Raw genomic sequence first — 13,471 nt, forward strand, 5'->3', positions numbered from 1 at the left:
TGTTAGGTCTGGTAGGTTTTTATCTTGCTCCTTCAGCTGCTGTGTGTTTTTCTGTCTTCTCATTTTGCTTATGTTACTGTGTTTGGGGTCTCCTTTTTGCAGGCTGCAGATTCGTAGTTCCCGTTGTTTTTGGTGTCTGACCCCAGTGGCTAAGGTTGTTTCAGTAGGTTGTGTAGGCTTCCTGGTGGGGGGGACTAATGCCTGTGTTCTGGTGGTTGAGGCTCGATCTTGTCTTTCTGGTGGACAGGTCCACGTCTGGTGGTGTGTTTTGGGGTGCCTATGGCCTTATTATGTTTTTAGGTAGCCTCTCTGCTAATGGGTGGGGTTGTGTTCCTGCCTTGCTAGTTGCTTGGCATAGGGTGACCAGCACTGTAGCTTGCTGGTCATTGACTGAAGCTGGGTGCTGGTGTTGGGATGGAGATCTCTGGGAGATTTTCGCTGCTTGATATTATGTGGAGCTGGGAGGTCTCTTGTGGACCCGTGTCCTGAAGTTGGCTCTCCCACTTCAGAGGCACAGCACTGACTCCTGGCTGCAGCACCAAGAGCCTTTCATCTACCTGGCTCAGAATAACAGGGAGAAAAAGTAGAAAGAAAGAATTAGTAGAAGAAAGAAAGAGAGAGGGAAAGAAAGGAAGAAGGGAAGAAAGGAAGGAAGAAAGGAGGGAGGGAGGAAGGATGGAAAGAAAGAAGGAAAGAAAGGAGGGAGGGAGGGAGGAATGAAAGCAAAAGGAAGAGTGAATGGAAGAAGGGAGGGAGGGAGGGAGGAAGGAAAGAAAGAAAGAAAGACAGGAGGGAGGGAGGGAGGAAGGAAAAAATAAAGTGGAAAGAAGAAGGGTGGGAGGGAGGGAGGGAGGAAAGAAAAAGAAAGAAAAGGAGGAGCGGAGGGAGGGAGGGAGGAAGGGAAGGTAGGAAAAAAAGAAAGAGTAGGTAAAGTAAAATAGAATAAAGTATGAAATATAGTAGCGTTATTAAAATTAGAATGTAATTATTGAAAAAAAAACGGACAGATAGAACCCTGGGACATATGGTGGAAGCAAAGCTATACAGAGAGAATCTTACACAGAAGGTTACACATACATATTCACAAAAGGAGAGCAGGGGGAAAAATCAAAAATCTTGCTCTCCAAGTCCACCTCCTCAATTTGGGATAATTCGTTGTAAAAAGAGGAGAAGGGCGAGAAGTCTGAAATCTTGCTCTCTAAGTCCACCTCCTTAATTTGGAATAATTCGTTGTAAAAAGAGGAAAAGGGGGGAAAGTCTTAAATCTTGTCCTCAAAGTCCACTTCCTCAATTTGGGATGATTCGCTGTCCATTCATGCACTCCACAGACGCAGGGCACATCAAATGGACCGTGGAGCTTTAATCCGCTGCCTCCGAGGCTGCACAGAGAGATTTCCCTGTCTCTGCTCTCACAGCTCCCGGGTCCCAGCCTTGGACCTGGCCCCGCCTCTGCGCGTAGGTCGCCGGAGGGCGTCCGTTCTTCGCTCAGACAGGACGGGTTTAAAGGAGCCGCTGATTCGGGGGCTCTGGCTCACTCAGGCAGAGGGGAGGGAGGGGCGCGCAGTGTGGGGCCGCCCTGCGGCGGCAGAGGCCGGCGTGACGTTGCAGCAGCCCGTGGCGCTCCATGCGCTTTCCCGGGAAAGCCGGCCCCGGGTCTCGGGACCCCGGCAGTGGCGGGGTGCACAGGCCCCCCGGAAGGCGGGGCGGACAGTGACCCGCGCTCGCACACAGGCCCCGCGGCGGTGGCGGCGGCGGCGGGCGGAGGCGGGCGGCGCCGGCGGGCGGCGGGCGTCGGCGGCGGGTGGCGGCGGCGGCCCACGCCCGTCTCCGAGGTCCGCGCCTTACCCGCGGCTCGCGCCTGTCTCCGGCGCTTCCCCAAGCAGCCCTCTTAATGCCCTCTCCTCGCGCACCAGGAAACAAAAGGGAAAAAAGTCTCTTGCCTCTTCGGCAGCTCCAGACCCTTTCCCCGGACTCCCTCTGGGCTAGCCGTGGTGCACTAACCCCTTCAGGCTCTCTTTCTGCCGCCAGCCCCAGTCCTCTCCCTGCGCTCCGACTGAAAGCCGATACCCGAGCCTCAGCTCCCAGCCCCGCCCGCCCCGGCGGCCGAGCAGACAAGCCTCTCGGGCTGGTGTGTGCCTGAGGGCACCGATCCTCTGTGGCGGAATCTCTCCGCTTTGCCCTCCACACCCCTGTTGCTGTGCTCTCCTCCGCTACTCCGAAGCTTTCCCCCTCCGCCACCTGCAGTCTCCGCCCGCGAAGGGGCTTGTAGTGTGTAGAAACCTTCCCTCCTTCACGGCTCCCTCCCACTGGTGCAGGTCCCGTCCCTATCCTCTTGTCTCTGTTTATTCTTTTTTCTTTTGCCCTACCCAGGTATGTGAGGAGTTTCTTGCCTTTTGGGGGGTCTGAGGTCTTTTGTCAGCGTTCAGTAGGTGTTCTGTAGGAGTTGTTCCACGTGTAGATGAATTTCTGATGTATCTGTGGGGAGGAAGGTGATCTCCGCGTCTTACTGTTCCGCCATCTTCCTCCGGAATCACTATTATGACTTCTTGAAGGCTCAGATGATGGTTAGCATTTTTTTGCAATAAAGTATTTTTTAATTAAGGTATGTACTTTGTTATTTTAGACATAATGCTATTGCACACTTAATAAGCTATAGTATAATGTTAATATAACTTTCAAATGCACTGGGAAACTAAAAAGTTTGTTGGACTCACTTTATTATAATGTTTGTTTTATTGCAGTGGTCTGGAACCAAACCCCCTGTATCTCTGAGGTATGCCTGTATTACAGCCCAGTATGTAGTATATGTTGAAGAGCATTCTATTTGCATTTGTTAAGAACATATATTTTACAGTTGTTGTTACAGTTTTGTCAATTTAATTGTCAGTTGGATCATGGTGCTTGATGGTGTCATTTGAAGCCGTGATATGTGCATGATGGATTTATCCATTTATTATTATGAAACTTTCTTCTATATCTTTGATAATGCTTCTTCTCTTGAAATCTATTTTATTTGACATTGATATGGTCACAACTCTCTTAAGCTTACTGTTTCCATAATATATCTTATTTATTCTTCATACTTACAGTCTATAATATCTGTTACTTTTATTTCCAGTGTCTTTCTTATATATAGCATATAGTTGGGTATTTTTTTATCCAGTCTGACAATCTCTGTATTTAATCATGAGTGCTTAGTCTATTATATTTATTTAGTTACTGGTATGGTTGAATTTAGGTCTTCCATTGTGCTGTTGGCTTACCCTTTGTTATATTTGTGTTTGTCTGTGAGGCAGCTTTCTTGCCTTATTTTGAGTTAGTTGAATATTCAGTATATTGTATTGATTCCTCTATTGGAATTTTAGCTTTACCACTTTACATTATTGTTTAAGTTGCTATAGGGATTACAGTATGAACATTAAATTATCAAAATCTACATAGAGTTAATATTGTACTATTTCTTGTTAAAGGAACCTTGCAAAAGTAGAATAACATTTACGCTCTACCTTGTGAACCTTAAATTGTTTCAGTTTTTGTAGATCATAAAAAGTTTTGGTCTTTGTTCAGACACTAAAATAAGTTATTTGGAAATACTTTACATCTTTCAAATTTTGCTTTTAAGTTTTATTAGAGTATATCTATGTCAACCTTTATTCTAGGGTTTAGTCACCATTATTAAGGTGTGACCTCTCTGAGGAGCCTATCAAATACCTTTTGTATTACATAGTTTCTCTACTCTGGCTGATGGGAATGCTGCCTGTTTTCATCCCTGTGTGATCTCTGGGATTGTCCAGCCTTCTGCTTTCCCAGTGGTTCTTTCACTGACTTCATGGTGTTTCACTTCATCAGTATGCAGATTAGTACTCAGCCAAAGATTGCATCCCTCTGCAGCTCTCCAGAACACACTCTCTGTGCAGCTTCTTCTTCCCTGGTACTAACCATGAGAATACTAGCATCCATGGCCTCCCTGTATGTCAGTCTCTTACTTAACTCAGCAAACCTACCATGTTCAATAGGGATTTCCTCTCACTGTGCTGTGGCCTGGCAACTTCCTTTAACTAGAAAGCTTAGGTAAGTATAGGGCTTACCTAACTTAAAATCTTTTCCCTGGCACTGTAATCCTGCTCTGTCCATTGTCCATCATCTGAACACAGTTATTTCATATATTTTGTCCTCTTTTCTAATTACTCATGACAGGAGGACAATTTTTGTCCAAACCCTTCCTTCATGGGTAGAAGCAGAAGCTCCTGAAAACACAGGTTTTGTTTGTTTGTTTGTTTATTATTTTTGGCTGCGTTGGGTCTTCGTTGCTGTGTGCAGGCTTCCTCTAGTTGCAGCAGTTGGAGGCTACTCTTCGTTGTGGTGCACGGGCTTCTCATGGAGGTGGCTTCTCTTGTTGCAGAGCATGGGCTCTAGGTGCGTGGGCTTCAGTAGTTGTGGCATGCAGGCTCAGTAATTGTGGCTCACAGGCTCTAGAGCGCAGGCTCAGTAGTTGTGGTGCACAGGCTTAGTTGCTCTGCGGCATGTGGGATCTTCCTGGACCAGGGCTCAAACCTGTGTCCCCTACACTGGCAGGTTGATTCTTAACCACTGCGCCACCAGGGAAGTCCCTGAAAAGACAGTTTTCATGGTCATGATTACCAGAGAGTTTTTTCGTAGTTCAGGTTGAATGAAATTCTAGATATATTTTTACCTTAGGTCATCTAAGGTCTTAAATTTAACAGATATCCAGCTTACGAGTTTAGTATGACTTGTCTGGTCCATTCTTTTCACTATCAGAATCTTCCAAGATTCATATAAATTATTGGATTTTGACAAGCTGCCTAGTTCTGGTTGCATTTTTATTCTAGGAACCCGCTCCTAGTACTCATTTTCCCTTATTCACGTTTTTATCAAAGTACTTATACTTATTTTATTTCAGATGTGGTTTGGAAATTTTTGAAAATACTTTTTAATAGAGACAACCTGTATTATTTAGTCAAGTCATAGCATTTCATTTTATTTTATATTTTAGAAGATTACATAGATCTCAGCAGGATAAGGATAGCATTTAACACCATTCTTAGTTTTTTTTCAGACATTGATGCCATTGTCTTTGTTTGCTGTGTTTTGAATGTTAATTGTCTACACTTACCTCATGATCATAGAATTCTTGAGTAGTCAGGGTCTGCTTTCTCTTCCTTTCATCCTCTGTATGGTACCATACTTTGATTTAGTCCAAACATGTTTGCCTACCTCTCCTAACCCATCTTTCAGTTGGCAATTTGGTTGCCTCTTTAAGTGAAGGGTGGAGTTGATGAGCTATTTTTCAGTAATTGAAGATTTTATATTTGGGGTCTGCATCATCCTGGAAAATCAGTCATGAAGAATCCATCATGTTATATGTTATCCTTCTGATTCAGGTATTGAGAAGTTTCTTGGTATTTTGTCACAGGGGTTAAATGTGGTTCTCTGTTAAAACTTAATAGGCTGCTTTTTCACTAGTTCAAATTTAGTAGGCTGGCCTGTGAATGCCCCTCTGAGTTGGTTACATCTAAAAATGTTTACATTTGGACTTGTTGAGGTAATATTTCTTCCTTTTATGCATGCCTTTGTAAAAGGGAAAAACTTTTTAGCTCAGTAGAAGTCTAAAAAAGGTAGACTGTTTCATATTTAATAGAGAACACAAGTGTTGGGTTAATGAGCATATGACTGGACTCAGGTTTCATCCTTTAAGTCACTTAGGTTGGAAATGTATTTCTCATAATAGAGATTATTTGGGGGACATTTTACACACTTCCCTGAGAGGAGTCTTGTTGCCTTTTGGTTTGTTATTGTAATTCTACTCTTATTGTTTGCATAGTATTACAATATATATGTTAATATATTTACAGATCAATTGCTGGACATTTATCTTACTCCCATTTTTATTCTCATATATGTAAATTATTTTGAAAGAATATCCTTTTGTCATCCCTCTCCCCTGCACCCCATCGGATAAAGTCATCTGATATTTTTGCACTCTTCTTTGATCTCTTTCTTTCAGTCTGCAGTATTACCTTCTTCATTCATTTGTCCCATATTACAAATCTTTTACTATTTAAGTGGTACTTAGCACAAATGCCTTTGATATCTCTTGGTTTAAAGTGTATGTATAACATTTAGATATAGAACTTGTTACAGTGAAAGAAACTCTATCAACCCTTGGAATATAATTCTTAACCTTGTTTTTTAGAAGAGGTGGTGCTTCCTCTATGTCAAAAAGTAATGAAGACATTTATGACTGAGTTTTTTTTCACCTTTATCTTGCTCTTCATTTCTAAATACCCATGAGCCAGAGAAGAAATTCAAATGGAAAATGGAGAGTATTTTTAACTTAACAAAAATCAAAACATAACATATTAAAATTACTTGGATGCAGTTAAAGCAGTACTTAGAGGGAAATTTTTAGCACTGAACACCTACCTTAGAAAAGAAGAAAAGTCTCAAGTCAGTACCTTCAGCTTTCACCTTAAGAAAGTAGAAAAAGTAAAACAAATAAAACCAGGACTTTGTAGGGGAAATAATATAATAAAGACCAGGAAGGAAATCATTGAAACAGAAAACAGAAAAACAATAGAGAAAAATTAGTGAAGCCAACATGTTTCTTTGAGAAGATAATAAATTTGATAAAACATTAGTCATACTGGTGATCAGGCAGAAAAAGAGGAGACAGATTGCCAAATCAGGAACGAGATAGGTCTCATTTCTACATTCTACAGTTATTAAAAGAATAATAAGGGATTACTGTGAACAACTTTATGCATATAAATTTGACAGCTTACAAGAAACATCTCAAATAAACAACCTAACCTTATACTTAAAGCAGCTAGAGAAAGAAGAACAAACAAAACCCAAAGCTAGTAGAAGGAAAGAAATCATAAAGATCAGAGCAGAGATAAATGAAATAGAGAAAACAGTAGAAAAGATCAATGAAACTAGAAGCTGGTTCTTTGAAAAGATAAACAAAATTGATAAACCTTTAGCCAGACTCATCAAGAAAAGGGAGAGGGTCCAAATCAATAAAATTAGAAATGAAAAAGGAGAAGTTACAACCAACACCACAGAAATACAAAGGAACACAAGAGACTATTACAAGCAACTATATGCCATAAATAAAAAGGAACTAAATGCCATAAAATGGACAACCTAGAAGAAATGGACAAATTCTTAGAAAGGTACAATGTCCCAAGACTGAACCAGGAAGAAATAGAAAATATGAACAGACCAATTATAAGTACTGAAGTTGAATCCATGATTTAAAAATTCCCAACAAACAAAAGTCCAGGAACAGATGGCTTCACAGGTGACTTCTAACAAGCTCTATATCTATTTTTAAAAATGAACTTGTAGTTTAAAACTCTCACAAAATGTCCTACTAAAAGTCTTACTAGTTCAATAAGACAAGAAAAGAAAGGGTATACATATTGGGAAAGAAGAAATAAAAAGCTGCCTTTGTTCACAGGTGACATGATTGTCTCTGTAGAAAATTCTAAAGAATCTACTCCCAAACTCCTGGAACCTAACAAGCAATTATAGCAAGGTTGCAGGAAACAAGGTTAATATGCAAAAGTCAATTGCTTTTGTATATACCAGCAATGAGCAATTGAATTTGAAATTAAAGACATAACATCATTTACATTTACAGCCAGAGAAAAAGAGAAAGAAATACATTCCTAGGTATAAGTCTATCAAAATATATACAATATCTAAATGAGGAAAACTTCAAAACTCTGATGAGCAAAAGCAAAGGAGAACTAAATAACTCGAGAGAGATTCTGTGTTCAGATATGAAGACAACATTTTGAAGATGTCAGTTCTTCCCAGCTTGATCTATAGATTCAATGCAATCTCAGTCAAAACCCCAGCAGGTTATTTTGTGGATATTTACAAACTGATTCTAAGGTTTATACAAAAAAGTAAAAGACCCAGAATAGCAAACACATTTTTGAAGAGGAATGAAGTCAGAAGACTGATGCTACCCAACTTCAAGACTTACTATAAAATTATGGTAATGAAGAGAGTGTGGTATTGGCAATAGACAAATAGATCAATGAAACTAAATAGAAAGCCTAGAAATAGACCCACACAAATATAGTGAACTGATCTTTGACAAAGGAGCAAAAACAGTTCAATGGAGAAAAGCCAGTCTTTTCAACAAATGGTGCTGAAACTACTGGACAACCATATGCAAAGAAATGAATCTAGACACAGTTTATATCTTTTATAAAAATTAACTGCAAATGGGTCATAGACCTAAATATAAAATGCAAAACAACAAAACTTCTAGAAGATGGGAGAAAATCTGTGTAACCTTGGGTTGGGTGATAAGTTTTAAGATATAACACCAAAAGCACAGTTCATGAAAGGAAAATGAACAAGTGGGACTTTATTAAAATTTAAAACTTCTCTGTAAAAGCCACTGTTAAGAGAATGAAAAGACAGGCCATAGACTGGGAGAAAATCTTTGCAAACACATTATCTGATAAAAGACTTATACCCAGAATATATCAAGAACTCTTAAAACTCAACAGTAAGAAAACTAACAACTCAGTTTTAAACATCGGCAACAGATGTGAACAGACACCTCACCAAAGAAGACATACTCTTGGCAAATAAGCATATGGAAAGATGCTCAATATTATATGTCATTAGGTAATTGCAAGTTTACGCAACAGTGAGACTACTACACACCTATTAGAATGGATAAAATCTAAAACACTGCCAACACCAAATGCTCATGAGGATGTGGAGCAACAGGAACTATTACTGGTGGCAATGTAAAATGGTACAGCCACTTTGGAAGACAGTTTGGCAGTTTCTTACAAAGCTAGACACAGTCTTAAAATGTGGTTCAACAATCATGCTCCTTGCTATTCAAATGAATTGAAATCTTACATCCATACAAAAACCTGCGCAGAGATGTTTATAACAGCTTTATTCATAATTGCTAACACTTAAAAGCAACCAAGATGTTCTTCAATAGGTGAATGGATAAACAAATTGTGGTGTATTTATACAGTGGAATATTATTCATTGATAAAAGAAATGAGCTTTCAGGCCTCAAAAAGACACGGAAGAATTTTAAATACATGTTGTTCACTGATAGAAGTCAATCTGAAAAGGCCACATACTGAATGATTGTAAATATATGAGTTCTGGAAAGGACAAAAGTATAGAGACAGTAAAAAGATCAGTAGTTGCCAGGGACCCAGGGTCGGGAAGGAGGGAAGGATGAATAGGTGGAGGGGATTTTTTAGGGCCGTGAAGCTATTTTGTATCATATGGTAATGGTGGATACATGACATTATTCATTTGTTAAATCCCATAGAGCTGTACAACATGATGAGTGAACCCTGATGTAAACTATTAAGCTTAGTTAGAAATAATCAAGATTTGTCCATCAAATGTAACAAATGTACCACACTAATGTAATGTGTTAATACTAGGGGAAACTGGGGGTGGGGGGCACTGTATAAGAGCTCTCTGTACTTTCTGCTCAATTTTTCTATAAACTTAAAGTTGCTCTAAAAGATAAAGTCTGTTAATTAAGGGAGGAAAAAAATTTCCTATAAAGAAAATATCAAGCTCTGATGGCTTCACTGGTAAATGATGCCAAGTGTTTAAGGAGAAAATACTACTAGTGTCTTTCAGTGGTCCCCAGTATCACACTGTGTTGGGTGTCCTGAAGATCACCTCTAAGGTTAGTGATTTGCTACAAGGATCCCTAGGACCCAGAAGTCATCATACTCATAGTTACATTTTTTTAAAAAAACAAAAGGATACAAAGCGAAAGTGATATGTATAAGTGTTGGCTACCGGGGAATCTTGCTTGATGCTAATAATCTAGGGTTTTTACTGGAGATCAGTCACGCAGTGCCTGTGTGACCACTGTAGTTACTGAAAGCCAGATATTCACTATAAACCACATTGTTTGCATAAACTATCTAGACAAATTGACATACTGGTACAGTGCCATTCAAGACTCCAAACGTGCAAAACAATTTTTGTAGAACATTCTAAGTGTTCAGTTCCCAAGAGTCAGCCAAGAGCCAGTCACAAAATCAGGCACTTCTGGAAATGTGCAAGATTTGAGAAAATCAAGCCTGCAGATAGTCCTACACAAACTTTTTCTGAAAATTTTTATGAAAATTCCCAACTCATTACCTACAATTTCCTGATAGGAGAACCTGACAAAGATACTACAAGAAATAGTAATATTGCAAACGAATATCCCTTGTTTGTTTGTTTGTTTATGGCTGCATTAGGTCTTCATTGTGGTGCATGGGCTTCTCATTATGGTGGCTTGTTGCAGAGCACGGGCTCTAGGTGCACTGGCTTCAGTAGTTGTGGTACACGGGCTCAGTAGTTGTGGCTCGCAGGCTTTAGAGCGCAGGCTCAGTAGTTGTGGTCCACAGGCTTGGTTTCTCCGCAACATGTGGGATCCTCCCAGACCAGGACTTGAACCTGTGTCCCCTGCATTGGCAGGCGGATTCTTAACCACTGCACCACCAGGGAAGTCCCCAGTATTCCTTGTTATTAATATAGGTGCAATAATTCTCAATAGAATATATGCAAATCAAATCCAACAATATAGAAACACCATAATATATCATAACCAATTTTTTCTAGAATGAAAGACTGGTTTAACATTCAAAAATCAGTGTAATTCACCATATTAACCAAAACCAAAAAAAACCTATATGATTATCTCAATAGATGGAGAAAAAAATATGACAGAATTCAACATCCCTTTCTTATAAATGTCTGTGCCAACTAGAAATAGAATTTCTTCAACCTGTTCTAGGGTATTTATGAAAAATTTACACTAATACTTAAATGTGAAGATTTTATACTTTTCCACTTAAGCTTAGAAGCAAGGCTGGTAGTTGGAAGTAGAACTCCAAATCATCATTTTAAATTGATTTATGATTCTTTACTTTCACATATGTATGGAACTTTAATACTTAAGTGCAACAAATACATTTTTTTTTCTTGGTGGGACACTATTTTTTCCTGTGGTTTTTTTTCTCTGCTGTTTTATTATCATTTATCTTATTTTATTTCATATTTAAATAGGAATTGTGGATAACGGGATAAAGAATAAAAGTAATATATATTCTTTTGAGTAATTTTGGTTTTGCTCTGTGAAACTCTCTGGAAGATATTAACGTCATTTTGATTTAAGACTCTTCTGAGCATATGTAACCAAAATTATAAAATGGCCATTTTGTGATCCTTAAGTTGTTTAGTTTGATTTAAGAGGAGAGGTGGTGCAAGATTAAAATAGTGATAGGTGATTGTAGTGTTTTGAGTAAAGGTGAACCATGTTTAACATATTGTACTTGGTTTCAAAATGCTTAAAACCCTTTTTTTCCCCTGTAGGTATTGGTCCCCTGAAGAGACAGGGACCCAGGAGAAGGCTCAGGTAGTTTGGGATAAGTTAAATAAATTTTGGATGTGTTCAGTTTGACTAGTGTGGTAGGTCTTTCGGAATATGTCCATTTACCAAAGTAGTAAATGGAAATTTGCCTATAAGGCTCAGGTGAAAAGTCAGAGTTGTATATATATATTATTGGCAGAAGTGAAAGTAAGAATAATATTAATTGATAATATCTTATTTAGTATGTAGACATATATTTTGCACACAGTTTTTGAGTGCCAGCTATGTACTAGGCACTGACATGTTGTATGGGGGAAACAAACAAGATATTTGTAATGCAGTGTGCTAAGTCTATGATAGAGATATTTGCAGGGTGAGATTTCAGAGAGCAGAGGAGAGGCTAACTAGGGATTCAGGAAGACTTCCCAGAGGAATTGACTCTTGATCTGAATCTTAAGGCAAAAGCAATTTATCAAATAGAGAAGGCAAAGGAGGGAATGTCACACAAAAGGAAAAGCATGTGAAAAAGCATCAAGATGTAAATAAGCATGGCATTATTCAGAAAACAGTATTGGCAGATAATTCCAGTAAAGCACCTCTTAATCAGCTTGCAGTTGTTTGTCCTAGTGAACAATGAATCTCTTACTACAAAATGTTTACTTACTTTTTGTGACATCAGTGTCTTGCACAGCATTTAACATATAACAGATCCTGGGTAAATAATTCTTGAAAGAATGACCACAATATACACAATATGATAAATGGTACTTTTATTTGGCATAAGGGATTGTGGGAGTTGATGGGGCAAAGAAGACTTTGAATAAAATAGTCATTGAGTTGAGGCTTGAAAGGTGAATAGAAAATTATCATGCCTGCAAGTAAGGGGTAAAGAAAGGAACATTCTGGACATCCCAAGATATAGAGTTATAGAGAGCATAGAGCTGCCCTCTTTAATATGGAAGCCACTAGCTACATGTGACAATTTAAATTTAATTATAATTGAATAAAATAAAAAACTCGGTACCTTAGTCACCACAACATACTTTAAGTTCCCAAATGCCCACCTGTGACTGGTACTGTATAGAATGGATATAGAACATTTACTTCATCACAGAAAGTTCTGTTGGACAGCACTGTCATAATGTGTTTAGGAAATTTCAGGAGTTTGATTTACTGAAAGTACAGGTTGCAATGGTGAGTTTGAAGTTGCAAAGGCAAGGTGGAAGGAAATGATGCTGAAAAGGTAAGCTTAGTCCGAATCACTGAGGGTCTTGAATGGCCAGGGTATTTGGGCTTACCCTGTGGGATATCAGCTTGGGGTGGGGGAGAGGTTTGGTGTTTACTTTTGATAATTGAAGGTAGGGCCTGGAGAATTGATCTGATTGGTGTTGTAAAAGAATCTTTTAGGCAGCAAGACAAAAGATCGATTGAAAGGGTGAAATTAGTGTTCAGAAGTTTACTGTGTAGTAGAGCAGTAGTCCAGGTGGGAGAGATGCTAAAATCGAGCTAAATCAGAGATAATGAGGATAGAAAGGGGGAGACAGACTTGACAGCTATTTAAAGGTAGAGTAGGTGTGATGATTGTGGAGCTAACAGAATCTGGGTGGCTCTGATTTCGGGGTTAGGCATGTAGGGAGATGGGATAGGACATATATGGGGAAAAGCAGGTTTTAAAAAGAGATAAAGGTTATGACTTTAATTTTGGCCACATTAACTTTGAAGATAGGCCCAATCTAATTCAGATAAGAGGCTGGAGTTGAGAATACAATTTGGGACTAGATATGTACTTCTGGGAGTCAGAATATAATTGGCTTTTGAAGCTTAGACTTTGGGTGAGATTGCCCAGGAAGAACATACAACATGAAGAGAGAAGAGCCAAAGACAGACCCTAACATTTATTAGGTGTAAAGAGATAGGGCCTTAGAATGAGAATGAGAAGGAATAGAGACAAGGGAATAGTGTTAATAAAAAGTTGAGTCAGAAGGAGCTGAAGGAAGATAGCATTTCAAGAGACTTACTTGTACAGATAAGTCATATAATGAGAAGCATAAAGTATATATTGGATTCGTT

At 39.1% G+C, this 13,471-nt stretch overlaps 1 protein-coding gene across 2 annotated transcripts in view; it reads left to right on the plus strand.

Annotated features, from left to right (window-relative positions):
- Positions 1-13,471, plus strand: part of KIAA1328 — a 394,620-nt gene that overhangs the window by 96,708 nt on the left and 284,441 nt on the right. The gene's annotated exons all lie outside the window — the stretch shown is intronic.

This window comes from Mesoplodon mirus (genome assembly GCF_964341445.2).
Source record: "Mesoplodon mirus genome assembly, chromosome: 13".
NCBI classification, from domain to species: domain Eukaryota; kingdom Metazoa; phylum Chordata; class Mammalia; order Artiodactyla; family Ziphiidae; genus Mesoplodon; species Mesoplodon mirus.